General features: G+C 33.5%; 1 long non-coding RNA gene across 2 annotated transcripts; it reads left to right on the forward strand.

Moving 5' to 3' along the window:
• The first annotated feature begins 3,132 nt into the window (after nucleotides 1-3,132).
• LOC108741437 lies at nucleotides 3,133-12,821 on the forward strand. 2 transcript variants are annotated; one of them, XR_001938502.2, is made up of 5 exons: nucleotides 3,133-3,403; nucleotides 4,151-4,431; nucleotides 5,541-5,673; nucleotides 10,303-10,520; nucleotides 11,580-12,821. It is a non-coding gene; the product is annotated as an uncharacterized LOC108741437 (long non-coding RNA). The 2 variants fall into 2 exon arrangements; XR_001938503.2 differs by lacking the exons at nucleotides 10,303-10,520; nucleotides 11,580-12,821 and adding an exon at nucleotides 6,957-6,997.
• Nucleotides 12,822-17,062: the final 4,241 nt, after the last annotated feature.

Raw genomic sequence — 17,062 nt, forward strand, 5'->3', positions numbered from 1 at the left:
ATGTGCCACATTCGAATATGAGGCTTCCCCAAGGCTAGAACATTACAACCACAAATTAGTATATTACACTAATTTAACTAACAATAAGTTGTACCTAGCATATTTACACAGAAAGCCTCAAATGTTAGTGCGAAACGTTGGTGTGGTTTTATAATTTAAATATTCTTTTTATTTTTTATACCTACTTACCTATATATAACGAATAAATAAATAAAATAAATGGGTGCTTACAATTATTTGTAAGCAGTTCTATTGTCAAATTGAAATTGGATTAAGATAGATAAATGATATACAATTTAATTGATTTTTAGAGGCTTGTCTAAAATTTAAGTTACAATTTCAGGGGGTCCAGGTATGCCATCTAGTGGTTATGGTAATTTTTTAGAAATAGGCCCATTGGACTTGAACCTTAAGATAAGAGAGCACACCTGGTTAAATAATTTTAATTTACTTTTTATTGATAATCCTGCAGATGTCGGATTTAGCTATTTTACATCACCGGAAAGTAATAAAAGGCTGGCTAAATCAGTTGATGACATCGGAAGAGATCTTGTTTCGTTTATAAGAAAATTTCTAAATTTATTTGAACAATTCAGAACGGTACCACTCTATATTTTTGGGGAGTCCTACGGTGGAAAAATGGCAGTGGAGTTTGCCTACCAGCTCTACAAGGTAATGACTCATTTTATTTTCTTAATTTGACAGTGTTTCTATTAAAAAGTTGATAATCATAAATTTAATTATCTTGACTTGTTTGTTTCGCGTCTTTTAATTTGATACATACCGGCACAATGTTAACTAATTTAAAAATAAGAGAAGATAAACTGGAAGACGTCCCTGATTTTAGATATTTAGGGAGTCAATAACTATGGTGGAAAAAACGCTAGGGTTAATAGAAATACAAAACAAAATAGCAAAAAAGACAGTTTTTCACAGTACTCAGCATAAAAATAAAGTATTTTATTTTTTGTTTTTAAAAACATATTTTTTGTTACACCTAGCAGCCAGTAACAAATTGCTGTCGTTCTTAAATATATTAATAGCCTCTAAACATGGAAAACAAAGATTTAAGTAAACTAAAAGTCCATTTTTAATTAGTATTAATGAAGCTTTATTCTTGTTGTACCGCCACTTTCTGTTCATAACAGAGAATACTCTCTAGGTCTCTCTCTACCAGGTATCTTCCGCTGCAAATTTAGAATCTGGTGTAGTAATTATTGTCCTATCAGTAAAATAGTACAGTCACATTCTTGTGTTCTATTTACAAACCACAAGAAACACAAAACCGTATTTTTGGATTGTGATTTTAATTTAGTTTAGTGCGTGACAAAATTTTGGTACATAAGCATAAAATGTAACGGCTTATATATATATTATCTTCATTCCTTGAAATTCTTCCATTCCCATATGAATAAATCTTCTGTGCGTGCGCTGACTGTGTTCTATATTCTGCAGTTTGTTCCATCTCGAGCCCATGCCCCATCTCTTGCTCTTGTTAGACCAGATTCCCCCGATAAGCAAACCTAAATTCGAAGAAATTCTCTCGCTAGGCCCACTGAATCTTCAGCGAAAGGATAATAATAGTGCATCATCCTAGATGGTTCGAAACCCGAAAGAAAATCTCATCTGGAAAAGCTAACGCTGGTAAATTTAAAAAGTTTTCAGCACACAGAATTTCGTTCGTTAGCAACAAAAATAAGGGAGACGATGATGTGGCTTATTTTGTAATCTAAATTATTTTTAGCTTATGATTAAATTATGTGCAGTTACTGATTTCGAAAAGATATGCGACTTTACGATGATGTACATTACCTACTTTGATAAAATCATTTCACGATATGATTCAAGTACTTTTTAAAACTGTATGTCCAATATAATGTTTCGCTTTTTTTAAACTACCAAGTTCACTTTTAAACTGACTTTTGAAGATTAATTATTTGCAGTGTTTTGTCGAAGCTGCGCTTTTTGTGGCCTAATTGCCATAAATAAGGCTTTTTATTTTTGGATTTTTTCGTACTTGTATGATACCTAGGCACGTAAGTTACAACTTAGTTAGAAGCTTTTTGAACACCCTGTATTTTTTAAATTGCAATTCAAATCTTATTATCCTTTAAATAGTTAATATTTTTGATTTGAACAAAAACGTCACATCAAAGAAATCTAAGAGCGATCGTTATTTTGTTTGTGCGTCTCTAGGGGTGGTTGTTATAAGTGGTCTCCCCTACTAGATCCAATTTAAAGTTAATTATATCTGACAAGACCACTTGATCGCTTATTTAACGTGAAGTCCCCCATGATATGGTGCCACCACCATGAGCGCGAAGAAGGGTGTCAGAATTGAACCGTTTTTCGGCTATTTACAATTAGTAAATCACATAAAAGCTGGACAAACAACCACCAGGATGATGTGCTACGTCTTTGAAAAGCTTTTCGCAAATTCGCTTTCCCATGTCATGACCTCCCACGCGAACAACGATGAATAACGCCCGCATAAAGTCAAAGATACCTCAGTTCCCTACATGGAATTATTTCATTACATTTCTTCATTGCAAGAATAAATAACAAGTCCTCCCCATATACACGACCCACACGTAAAGAGAGAAATCAAAAACAAATAAGTAAATCACAAACAGAGAGGGGTAGGTACAGTTTTCATGAAAGACGTTTCAATAAAAAATCCGGTGTATATATAAATATAAATAATATTTGTTTAGACAAAAAATGAAATAATTTGCCGAAATGACCGATTGCCTACGGCAGATATGAAATAACAATTATTGTCACGCGTAGACAACCAACTGCAGGCCTCTTGACGGTTCTTCTCGTATGGTCCCTAATCTCTGTCCAGTCTCTCATAGTTTTTAGCGTCTCTCATAGTCTCTCACAGTCTCTCAGTTATTACCTAGGTATTTTTATGGATCTCTCACAATCTCTGTATGAGAGACTCCAACGATAAAATTGTTAATTCAGAGATTCGAGTCTCTCACAGAAGACTGAATGAATAAAACTAAATGTCTGAGAGACTCGAGTCTCTCGTTCAGAGACTGGATACGAAATGAGGATCTCTCTATGAGCGTCTTGAGTCTCTCGTTCAGAGACGCTAAACAATTTTTTTGACAGTCTCTCTCAGCGACACCAGAGAGTCTCGATGAGAGACGGAGACTCGAGTCTCGCTTTCAGAGACTCTGAGAGACTAAACATTTTTATGTCGGGGTGGGCCTGTCTAGTACTAGGATGATTCCAGAATGTAAGATCTAGAGACTCTCGTCTTTTTGGTTATTAGTGCAATTTAGGTAACCCATTATAGGTCTCTTGGCGCTTCTCGTATAATGGGCAACTTACATGTGCTTATTTGGAAAATATTTTCGATCACAGTTGACGAACCATGGACATTTACTGATATGTAAGTAATTTTTACAAAAAGATTGTCTCTAATATCCATTTGTTTCTAGCACTACATGTAACAATTTAGTAATTTGGTTTCTCTAATATGTTTCTTGTTATTATAAACTTTTATTTTTATTGGCAACTTCGACCAGTTTTCTTTAGCAAGTGCGCCCCTTTCTGGCGACAACTTTTAAAATATTTGAATTGTAAATTGCTTTACTGCCTCTATTTGTTTGCATTTGGCCTCGCAGTCAGGTAACCTTATAAACTTCTATAATTTCGTAGAAGTTGTAAAATTCTTGGGCCAGATGTAGACCCAATTCTTTTACGTCAGAATAACATGCGACAGATTAGTCGTATCTTCTTTTTTTTTAATGAAATGAGAGAATGTGTGAGATGATAAAGTACACGGGTAATTTATACTATATCATATTAATCAAGATTCACTTTTTTTTTACATATTGTGAAGCGAGAGGGTTTCAACCCTCCTTGATAAATCTTAAACGAGCTTTTTCTACAACTTGATTTATGTTAACAGAAATAAATCTTGAAACTGAAACCATAAATGGAACCTACTTATATGAATGAATGTTTATATAATATGAGCGGTTATATTTATAAATTAGGGTATTTATTCTTAACTAAATTCGTTGCTGTGTATGTATGTATCCGATAAAATACATACAGAACATAAATATAATATAATAAAATGTATATTTCTAGCTTATCATGAAAAACTTTGAGGGCTCTTCAACAATTTTAGGTTTAATCGTATAATTTCTGATTGGCCTAGAGCTTGAGGCCACCGATATCGGATCAATTCCAAGCCTGTCTATCCTGGTCCAAGTTTTCGTGGATAATTTAGACAAATATTCGGACAGTCACCACCCTACATTCTCAAAAGGACTTCCCGACCTACCCTCCGGTTTTGCACTACATTATTTATGGGTTGGAATGACTAACCAGCATTAGCCAGTGAGAATAAATCAACCAAAAAAGTTTTTTGTCAAATGGGGGAGTGCAGTACCCATCAAAAGGAAAGAGGTGAGATATAAGCAACGTTTTAATAAAAATTCCGAGTGTTCACAAGAAGTGTGAAACAAATCCAAAACACGGGCAGAAAAGATATAACCAATTAAGGTTTACAATCGTCGTATAGTTTGGAAAGTAATGGACGCCAAGATTCCGAGAATGACTTGAATTTTACAAGGCGATTTTTTGGTTGAGAAGATAGTCTGATAGGTTCTGTGCACCTATACATACATACATACGTTGCACTGCGGCCATTCTCTACCACTTCTTGTCCGGTTGAGACCGCATTCCATCCTTTGAATTCTTCCCATGCTCCTTGCGTGTTGTAGAACCTTTATATTTATCAAAAATTTAAGAACATAATTTTACTTTCGCACATTGCAACGCATCGCGAGATCCATTACATTAGATGCGCACTTCTTTTATGCACACGTCTGTCCATACGTGTTTAAATTCTAATAATCATTAAAACAGCAAATCTTCAATACTCCAGAGGGTGAATAAATTACTTAGCTGAATGTATATACATTTACAAGTAATAAAAATTGTTAGAATATTCTACAGGAGGCGGCAGCACTAAAACTTAATATCCTTATCTTTTATACAGGATAATTCAAATTGAATATACGTATATGATAATTAAAATCAGAAACACTTTAATCTTATTTCTCCTACTTATTAATAAATAATCATCTAAAATATTTCGTTTGAATACAGCTACGTCTAAAAGTTCCGAAGTAATTGTGGGGCCTACCCCAAGTTTAAGCAATTAACTTGACATGGATCTAATCTCTTATAAGTAGTATTCCATATTTTTGCATTTTCTTCTGGTACGTGCTTACAAAAATAGAGTAATAATGATTATCGTGTACCAGAAGTCCGTTACTAATTATTTTAACTAAACACACTAATTGAAATATATAGCTCATTAACTGCGTGCAGTTTGAATGCTTTTAGTGCAGCGTTTTCTGTTGATCCATAAGTGACGGTTAATAAGTTAAAAACCGGTCTGCATCCGGACGGGACTGAATGTCTGCTTTCTCATGAACGTTTAATAAGTCTATTCGTAAGTCTAAAATAGCATCTCCGTAACCTCTAATTGCATAAAATGTCATTTTTAGTATTAAAACGGCAGCTGATCCCCCCCCCCCTTTCGACGTCTGTAAGTTCTTCAACTTGTTTGGAGATCAATTCGGAGTTGAAGAAGATTCTCAATTCTCATACGTTTTCCATTTCTACCTGGAAATGAGATTGGTAAGTCCTAAATGCTCTTAAATACAATCTTTATATGGAAAATCCCATCTGCAACACCTCATCATCATCATCATCATCATCATCATAGGGTCGTCAGTTCTAAGACTGGTTGAACACGCATCTCCATATTTTCCTATCCTGAGCTAATCTTTGTATTTCCCTAACATTAGAACGTTTCTCATTCTTAACAGTAATCTAATCTAGGTCATCTTCTATTCCTCTTAATCCCTACTTCTGCTTCCAATATATCTCTCACTAGCCCTTCATGTCTGAGAAGGTATCCTACCAACCTATTTCGCCTATTTCTTTGTAATATCCCCTCATTTTTAACCTTCCCTATCCACGATATCCTCCTCATCATTTGCCTGTAACATCTCATATTATTTTAACATTTTTTAAAGTTTTATTACAAGCATTTTTATGGAATTTGGGCAGGTACTCCGAATACTTGACCAGAATGACGTTGAAACCCATAACTGTAAATTTCACTGCACAATTTAATCGGAATCTGTTTATTGCTTTTGGTGTTAGACTATTTTGTTAGTATTTCTTTACATTTGACCATAAATAATCTTGTGTACTACTTCGCTCCCATGGTGGGACCAAAATGAAGTTGAAAATTTCACTAAATGTATACAAATCAGAAGAAGATGTAACTATCAACAAAACGTTGCTATGTGGTCAAATATATTACCTACTTTTAACTTTATCATTACATAATTATAGTTTTTGCATTGATTTATCGCTTTTGTGAGTATATCTCTTGTATTTTTATTTTATTTATTCCGTGTAAATAAGTGTTATGAGGGTTGTATCACAATGTACTTTGAACATTTCAAATGACCAGTGTTTGCAACGTATCAATTTTTCAATACGTCTTCCATATGGTCACTCACCACGGAGAAGAGATCCAATGGGCAGATAATGGTGACGTTAAGAAAAAGCGCAATTCACTTTTATTCTTTGCATGCCATAAAGATCTGTTAATAAGAAAGATAATTAATCGTCCGCAAAAGATTCTGAACAACTCTTTCTGTCAATTACGTTTCCAGTGACGGTAATTTATTTTTCGTGTCATTAATAAAGAGTTGTTAAATTTTCTCATTGGTCAATCAACCAGATGGCGCCGTTTACAAGTAATGGAATACATATTCGAAATAAAATTAGGAATTTTACTTTTTTTTCGTAAATAAGAATATTAAACACGGCGTGAACTCTCTGTAACGAAACTTAACTACATTGAGAAGTTTTTAAATGACGTTAAATTAATTAATTTATTTTAGGTGTCTAGGAAGTCAGATAAGTCAGGACGGAAGGAGTAGCAGGAATATAAAGCAGAGGATAGCGCAAGGTCGAGTCGCCTTTAATAAAAAGAAGTCACTTTTATGCTCGCGAATGGTTAATTTAGAAATTCGGAAAAGGTTGTTAACTGTGTATGTTTGAAGCACGGCGCTGTACGGGTGCGAAACATGGACAGTGGGCGCGGCGGAAAAGAAAAGGTTAGAAGCGTTCGAAATGTGGTGTTACAGGCGAATGATGAGGATGATAGAGAAGGTTAGAAATGAAGAGGTATTAGAAATAATAGGAGAACAGAGGATTCTATGGAAGTCAATAAGAGATAGGCGAGAAAGGTTGGTAGGACATCTTCTCAGGCATGAACGTCTAGTCAGAGACATATTAGAGGCAGAAAAGGAAGTTAGAGGTAGACCTAGATTAGATTACTGTTCGCAAATAGTTACGGATATGGGTTGTTCTGGTTTTAGGGAATTCCGAATATTAGCTCAGGATAGGAAAGTGTGGAGGTGTGTATCGAGATAGTCTTAGGACTGACGACCTTATGATGATGATGATGATATCAGGGTTGTATTTGCATATATCAGTTCCCTTTTTCTTTGAATTTCTCGATGGATTTTCATTCCGTATCCATTATACGAGAAAAGGATTCCAGTATTTAGAATATCTTTGTTAGATGTCGGGATACATTTTACTAATATAGTAGTATAAGAACCCTAACTGTGATGATAAATATGCATTTATTAATTGAGTGGTTTACCATGACCTTTCCGAGAAAATACGTTACCTTCTGTACTTACAGGTCATTTTAGTACCTACGTATGTATAAAATTTCATTGAAAGATGTAATTGCTAACCTGGGTATATGTAGTTTAAGTGATTAGAAAAAATAGACGCATTAACGTATGTACACTAATAGGTATTCAGAATATGTGCTTACATTGTGTCGTATTCAAATATCGTTCTGTCTTCAGACAGCTCATTTTACGACCTAGTAATCTGGTTTTCCATTTATTCCTGTGGGAACGTAAAAACTCATTGCTTTCGAAATTAAACACCGCTTACAGGTACGAAGACATGCAGAATGCTAGCTGTTGTTTTTTTTTTCTAATTTAATCCGCTGTTGATAAGAAAACATCAAAAGAATGACAATTTTTTATCACTAGGAATCAAATTAATTATCATGTAAGATCCTTGGATTTTCTTTTTGATTTCCCATACATTATTAACAAATGATGTGTCGATAATACTTTCAAAAATGCGATTTATTTACATAAAATCTGGTTCAACTTCATAGTGAACAATATTTATTAACAATCAGCAAGAAAATTAAAAGGGTGTTTTGTATATTTCGAAAGTAATATCAGAATAATTTTATATTTACGATTACATAGCAATGGAAATAGGGAGCTGTCCAAAATTTGAATCTTCCATTTCAAATATAGTGTAATATAAATTATTTTTCAAAAAAATCTCAACAGAATTTATGGTAGCGTTACCCTAAGGTGTCGTCGGTTGTTAAGTCAGCTTAATTACCTATTCTTACTTATATATTTCTTCTTGAATAAATATTTTTACCTGATTGTGAGTAGGAAGCAGGTCATTTGTACTTCTTAGAAAAAATGGTAGACGGTTACCCTTGTAAAGACTGCTAATAACATTCTTGTAAACATTATATATATAATTCTTGGAGTTTCACTTTTCATTTACCTGATAAAGCACACTTTCTGTATTGTTGTCCCCAACTGATTTAATTATACGAATCAGCAAGTGAAGTCAATCATGAGTTTAATTCTTGATACAAACAAGTACATACAAAAAAAAAGAACGCTTCATAATTTTTTGGTGTTACCTTATATTGGAAATGCACTGGATAGTGAATTTGCCGGGTACTAGACAACCGGGTAACTGATATTAATGGTACCGGGTGCTTCAGCTTTTTCGCTTTAAAAATGGCCTTGTATATGGTTCGTTTTATTTGATTTTCAGATAAAAAGAATAGGGGTTTTTGTTTAACTGTTTCGAGTTGAGTTCCACATGACCTCGCAGTCCAATGTGGAATTGCTGAATACGCTGAGGAAAATTTTTCAAAAAATTTGATCCTGTCAATGCCATTTAAGGTTTTTGTTACTTCTTCTATGCATAAAAATGTAGTTTGTAATGCTTATAAGGATATAGGGAAAAGACCATTGAAATTATTATAACAATTTAATTGATAATGTGCAGTCTTGAGTACGTTGGCAACACTTATGAATTGTAATTTAAATTTTTGTATTCTAAACGTATTAAAAGTAATAAACACCGGAAAGTGTGTAGGAATTGAAGAAATGCACCGGCAAAGGTGAAAGTACTGTAAAAGAAGAAAATAATCAATTATTATTAAGTACCAATAAAATCTTATTTTTAGTTACGTAGGTTTCTAATTGTGTATTATTTGTTTGAAGTAATTGGAGATAGATGTTTTAAAGTCTCAGACAACTGCATAGATTTGATCATTAAGTGCTTGAGATGTTTTTGGTTAAGTAATTTAAATTCTTCCTTCGATATTGCTTGTGTTAAGATTTTAATTAATTCAGTAATCGTTTCGTTCTTAAAGTAAACATTAAATTAATGAAGTCGAGTGAACATTATTAATTTGCAAGCGAAATTGTTAATTAACACAAGGAAAGCGGTAATTTTCTTTGTTATTAAGAAAAGTCGTGTATGCTCAGCTGACTCGACGAACATGCAACGAGGGATTTAAACTGCATAAATATATCGTGGTTGCAAAATTACTTTACTTTTATACTTACCTACGTTGCTTGTGCGTATAACCTTTCTTGACACATTTATCGCACACTCGCTTGAATATCTCCTACCCATGACCAGATGATAAGCAGTCTTTTCATTAAAACAGAATTACATTTTTACCACAACATCCTGCACAACGTTGATGAAATCTTTTCATAAATTATTATTGCATATTAAAGTTACCTTGGACATTTAAATGATTTTTAATTTCAAGTGACTTTTAAAAACTAGCAATTACATCCCATTCACATTCTAACATTATTTTATGACTTAATTTATGTAAAAGACTACACTAATAGTGTTAAAAAGGGTTATTTGTTTGTCATTATGGTAAGAACAATTCTAAATATACCTCAGATTCTAATGTTCTATACAAGTAGCAATAAGGATTTGTATTATGAATGATGAATAGAGTACTCGGTTTGGTTAGGTTTTTAGCAGTTTTTTCAGCATCCTTGGATACCCGATAATAACGTCGGGTACTCGGCAGTCACATCAGTATTATTTTGTCATCTTGCAGACTTTTAATGCTTATAAACATTATAGGTTCATGTAAGGTTCCAACTCAACCCTCTCAGTTTTAATCCACTAACCAAGAATTAAGGTTCCATTGGTATAGCTTTTAAACGACTTTTTGAACGGATCCTAATGTGGGTTTCGATATTGGTGAGGGTGATATTTAATGGAAGAACGAAGGCATGAACCATTAACCATGGGTTAAGGACGCCGGAAGGATAATATCAAGTCATAGATACCAATTTCTGGTATGTTTGAATTAGTTAATTTTAAAGGAATTTTAAACAATAATTAAGGATGATTTTAATTATTAAATTCTAAAGCTTTTAAAATGATTTGATTGAATCCTTACATATTCTAGTCGATACTTATTGCTTGTTAATTTGAATATTTCCTTGAATGATTGATTTATCTCTCATGTTATATTTTCTAGTGAAAGCATTTTTGTTAAAACAAAACTGAAATTTACTATAAAAGCACATATTTCCTTTACATTAAATATCTTACAAGGTAAACTCTTTTAGTTGATTTATTCCTTGAAGACAGTCTCCATTCTCTACTCTGAATCTGCATTATTTATGTATGTTTCTGTATGAACCATCACAAGTATTAATAACCTTGTTTATAAGCAATTTGCGATTACTCAACATCTAATGCATAACAAAAATTTTATGTTTTTCACTTAAAAGTTTGTTTAATAAGCCCATCCGGTCAATGTCCACTTGATTTTCTTTTTCGTTTGCATCAAAAGTATCGCAATTGCAAATTCCTTTTACTACTAATTTTCTGCGTAATAAGAGGTGAAATACGATTCCCCGACGTCTGTCGAATCATCAAGATATTTATTGAATGTGCCAACATTGATACTTGAACATATGATTGTCATATGATATTTACAGTTTGGATTGTTTAAGTAGACGGAAAACATAGTGAGGGACCTTTAAAGTTTAAATGTCCGCGAATCGAAAACAAACAGGTATCTATCTGAACAATGATTGATACAACAATAAATAATTGCAATAGATACAATGATATTATATAGCAGAAATTTAACAATTTGTGGAGATTAAATTGTCTATATTTATATACAGGGCGTCCCATCCGTCAAGGGTAAATGCCACGTTTTAACCTCACTCGTATTAAATTGCGCTGTCTCAACAAAAACAAAGAAACGGTAAAACTATACGCTGCTAACACATTTTGTTTATTTGGTTGCATAATTTCAATGAGATCAATCAGTGGCGTAGCAAGACTCTCATGAGCCCGAGTGTAAACCCTTTGAAGAAGTAAATTTTTTTAAATTTCAGTGAGATTGTTACTCCTTGAGGACCCATTTGGACCGTACGTCACTGATGGGAGCTTGTATCATCACAAAAATCTATAAACGTAGTTAATTAACCATTAATTATTTATTAGTAGCAGGTATCTTACTTACAAAAAAATTAAATTTTTGGCAAAATTACGTTGCTATTTCTGCATAGATTTGCTATGACATTAAGACTATTAATGTACATATGAGGTCAGTGTTTAATACCAAAGGTGAGTGAGTAATTATTTCGGAATGATATTCGGTTTTCACACTGTTTTGGCCACTGCGGTCCTACGCTTATTCCGACGAGTTTGTACGGGAAGTCATGTGACAGTATACACATACGTATACATAAATACATGCATACATTCATACGTACATATACAAATATAAATTCGTAAGTAACAAACCGATGCTAGAGGTTTAGATGGACGGCCCTTTAAATTTTAAATGTCTGCATACATAATGCACATGTACACATATGTGTCTGTCTCATACATATATGTATACGTGTAGACAACTACGGCGCATCAATTGCTTAAACTTTTAGCGGAATAGACTGACAATGAGTTGAATACGAGCTCAAGCACAAAAATTTTCCGGCCGGATCATGCGAATGATTATGAAGCGAAAAGGTTATAGCTTTGGACAATGTAGCTTTGGAGCAGAGCTAAAAACTTGTAACAGAAGAAGTCACTAAAAGAACTTACTTTAAAGCCCTGGCAAACCCACTTAAGATGCCGGATTATTGACAAAAAACTTTATTATTATTTGTCTACACATTTTGTAAATCAGTAAATATACTTAGTCATATTGATGTATCACGTAAATGTTATTACTTTTGGACCGTTCCTCGTATAAACTGGATTTAATCCAATGGTATATATCGCTGAAACCCTTGACCTAATATGAAGTCTTCTTCCTGTGCGACCGACCAGACTCTAGACGGTCTAGCCATGTATTCAATTAGACCGAAAATATTTTTTAACAACACATTAGGAGTAAATAATAAATTGGGTAGCGTGTGTATAGGAACATACAAACCAAAACGCGATTGCTGAGAACGAATTTATGACACTGCTTTCTTAGCGTATCTTTGACCAAACTTGTATAACTGACGAGATAATCAAATTGAGCTTTTTCGAGATTTTAGTTTTCTTTTTAATGGGATTTCTAGGTGGTTTCAAATTGAGCTTTTCTGAAACTTTAGTTTTCTTTTTAATGGGATTTCTAGGTGGTTTCAAATTGTGCTTTTCTGAAACTTTAGTTTTCTTTTTAATGGGATTTCTAGGTGGTTTCAAATTGTGCTTTTCTGAAGCTTTAGTTTTCTTTTTAATGAGACTTCTAGGTGGTTTCAAATTGAGCTTTTCTGAAACTTTAGTTTTATTTTTAATGGGACTTGTAGGTCGTTTCAAAATGAGCTTTTCTGAAACTTAAGTTTTCTTTTTAATATGACTTCTAGGTGGTTTCAAATTAACCTTTTTTGAAACTTTAGATTTCTTTTTAATGGGATTTCTAGGTGGTTTCAAAATGAGCTTTTCTGAAACTTAAGTTTTCTTTTTAATGTGACTTCTAGGTGGTTTCAAATTGAGCTTTTCTGAAACTTTAGTTTTCTTTGTAGTGTGACTTCTAGGTGGTTTCAAACTGAGCTTTTCTGAAACTTAAGTTTTATTTTTAATGTGACTTCTAGGTGGTTTCAAATTGAGCTTTTTTGAAATTTTAGATTTCTTTTTAATGGGATTTCTAGGTGGTTTCAAACTGAGCATTTCTGAAACTTTCGGCTATTTGACTTTCATGGTAATTACTTCGTTTGTACAATTTCCTCTATTTGAAATTTTAAATGTGAAGATGAAGGAAATTTCTGTCAGCATATTTTGAGAACTAATGTCTGATATAGTTTCATAAAAAAATTGTTAAATAATTTTCTACATGCGGTGTGTTTGCCTGTGCAATAGAACGTGTTGATTATTCCGACTATCCACAAGGTTGTTAATCATGATCCTTGCGTTTAATTAAAGTTATAGGATGTTAGAAAGCATATGTTTATGTATCTGGCCCGTTTAAAAATATTAACACTGAACCTGTAGCTGATTAACAACTCGAAGACAGCATATTTCTCAATGTTTAAAGTTTACACACTTACAAGTGTCCGTCTCTTCTCTCTATTGAACCACGTGTATTTTCTGTTGTGCAATCGTCGACAGTTAAAGTTAATATGTACACATATTATTGTAGAGATATTTTTGACTAGTCCTTAATGATTTCTATCATGCAGTTGTGTTGTAAATGTTCTTGATCGAAAGTCAAATTAAATTGAGTTCGATAAATTGCATTTAATTTTAATTAGAACCTGCATATGTATGTACCTATTCTGATTATGAAAACGTAGCTCAAAATCACAATGTGTAAAAGCCAAAATAGTGTTGGAAATCAATCCGCTTCTAGTTAAGAGGCTTCTTCAAGGTAGGTTTTTGCGATCTAATTGTGATAATTTTAACTATTAGATCTATCTACATACCGACATTATAGATACTGCATTAGAATAAATGTGGGTGAATATTTGAAACATTTTTAACTAATAGTTATAGGCGAACAAATGAAGCAACGTTTAGGGTGTTTAATCTAATAATGTACCAAAAATACTCAATTTTATTCAACTAAATAGAACAAACAAAATAGCTCAAAACCCCAACGCCAAAACACGACACTGTAGTTGTCCGAAGCACTTTTCGGTAACAAGGTAACAAGGAACAGTTCATTTCAGTCCCTGAAGAAGGTAACCTTGGTACCGAAAAGTGCTTCGAACAACTACAATGTCGTGTTTTGGCGTTGGGGTTTTGAGCTATTTTGTTTGTTCTACAACAACCGCCAAAGTTTTTCCAATCTTCATATTTTATTTAACCAAAGTTATTTTTTACATACATCTCTTACATTCTGTTATATCCTAAGCGCCAATCCTAATTCACTTTTAATGTACGCACCCTTAAATTATATCCATTATTCACAGCTTGTTATCCCTATTCCTACTGTAGTCTTTTTTTGATTGTCGACTACTTTGAAATAATTAAGTACAAATAAAAAAATCATTGCAGCTCGTAGTGAAACAAAAGAAAAACACTTCTTCCTATTTGTCTCGACTTGCACATCGTCATTTTTCTTCTTATTTTCAATATCTACATCCTCTACACTCATTCCCTATCCTAAATCTTGCCATTAATTAAAAGCTCCTGAAGAAGGCGAAATACGTATAGAATGATTAGTGAAGATACTGATAAACCAACTGAAACAGTTTTCCAAGTCGTGTTTAATATTTATTGTACGGTTTTATTACGTTGTTAAAGATTGTAATGGTGTTAAATGAAGTTTACAATAAATTTAAACAAATTCGTTATTTTATCTGGAAGCAGTTTTTTTTTAACGCGATACGTCGTCGTGGCAAGTGGCAATTTGTTAATTTCAGTCGGTATGGAATTCTTTATGAATGGCGGTAAAACATCTTGCTGGTTGGGCTTGAAATCAGCGGCAAAGGATTAAAAGCACCACAATGGGCGATATGGCATAATACGTAGAGAGCCCAAGGCTCGAAGGAGCGGGAATCCTGGCTGCTAGTGTCGTAGTGGGGGTACAAGTGGCAGAGATACCGGCTCAGCTTATCGTGGAAAAGCCGGCAATCATCATTTGCTTCCGACCACTGAGTGTCGCTGCAGCAAAGCTATCCAATTCTTGACTGAGATCAGCTGTGCGCTCTGGTTTTCAAACCACAGTCATTTCCACAACTCGAAAAGCATTTTAATTCTTTTTTTACTGTTACCGTGTAGTTATTATAATAAACAAACTGTAGTGTACTTGTCTGTGATTCAAATATACGTGCGGTATTGGAACTTGAAAGATACAACAGTAAAAAAAAACAAAAAGAAACAATAAAATTAATCTTTGGACTGCAAATATGATGGACTTGTTCTGTTGCGAAACGCCAGAAAACAGGGCCTATCCGGACAAAGTTTTGCTCACCAAGCGCGTGCTAGTTAATATTTTGAAGATCGAAGAGCGATATGCCCTTCTTTCCAATTGTTTTCCTACTGTGCAGACCGAGGTGACCGTTCAAATGAGAAAAATCGTTGCCGATTGGATGATGGAGGTAAGAGCATGTATCTCCACTAGTCGGCCTAGGATTTTACCCTTGTTTTTATTCGCGTAAGTTTAAAGCAATTTTTCAGAAACAATTTAATCACATGAAATTCTACTTGATAATAAACATTTACACATAAGCCTACTAGAAAATACAAAGTTCGTTCACGCAGCCATTACTTTACATGCACAATTCGCGCTAAATCCAGTAATGATAATGAATTTTCTTGTCACTATTGATAAGAAACGTACTTCTTTACGTAATATGTTAATTTAAGATTTTTTTGCATTGACAAAATGAAAAAAATATTTCTGTAACTCATCTGTTTTTAAATAAGTTAACTATCAAGGATTCAATTTTCATTTCGAGAAACATTATCAATAAAATCATCGCTCTTGTCATTATTAAAGCGAAAAGTTTGAATGTAGTTTTAAATTGAAATATTTGGTCATGTCCAGCTTGCTGAGCGTAAAAAAACGAATCCAAATAGGTGTATGATAGTTAATGTATATTCCCTTGTGGAGCCCCTGTCAACTGGGCCATTGTCCTGCTTGGCCTTGAGCGCGGACCCGCAGTTAGCAAAAATTGACTAGAAAATCTGCCATGGTCTCAACTCACGATTACGTGAACCTTCAGTCCAATTTGGAAGATCAATTTTCTCTCATTGTTATTGTTGTTATTAGACGAGATAGAGCGAGTGAGAGAATGCATCGGTGATTTTTGGAGGCATTTAAATTTTTAAAACACTCTTAATTCACTCGTTGTTGTTGTGACACTCACCTGCTCGGTTTAGCGCATCGCTTAAATCTCAACTGTGTCTTCTAATTTGATTTGATACGTAGGACTTGGCCTACGGTCGACAAAGAGTTTAAAACACCGTGACCGCTTTTACGTAATGTGTTTTTTGCTCCGTGATTTGTACCAGTAACGAGCGTAACATTTTAATAATTATTAGACCACCATAAAGATTATTACACTTTGAAAATTCCTCTATCGGTTAATTAAATTCTCAGAAGTGGTGGGAACTTCTTTGCTAATTTGCCGTGTAAATTTTTTGACCAATTGCTAAATTAATTAACCTGGCGGTCAATGCATGGTATATCTGTAATATTGATCCACTTCGATACTAGCTTTACATCAATTTGAAATGAAAAATTCTATAAAACTTCCTTTAACTTATGACATTGACCATTGACTACAATCTACATAACTTAAAATCAATCAATAATACGAGTTAAATGATTATTTTTCAATCTTTTAATTGATATTGTTTGAGATATAAAAGAATTAACGACGTGAGGCCTGAGTTTGACCAGCACAGGTTTTTATTTACGAAGAAGGTCAATTTAAAC

Source organism: Agrilus planipennis, unplaced genomic scaffold (genome assembly GCF_000699045.2).
Source record: "Agrilus planipennis isolate EAB-ADULT unplaced genomic scaffold, Apla_2.0 scaffold275, whole genome shotgun sequence".
In the NCBI taxonomy this organism is placed as follows: Eukaryota; Metazoa; Arthropoda; class Insecta; order Coleoptera; family Buprestidae; genus Agrilus; species Agrilus planipennis.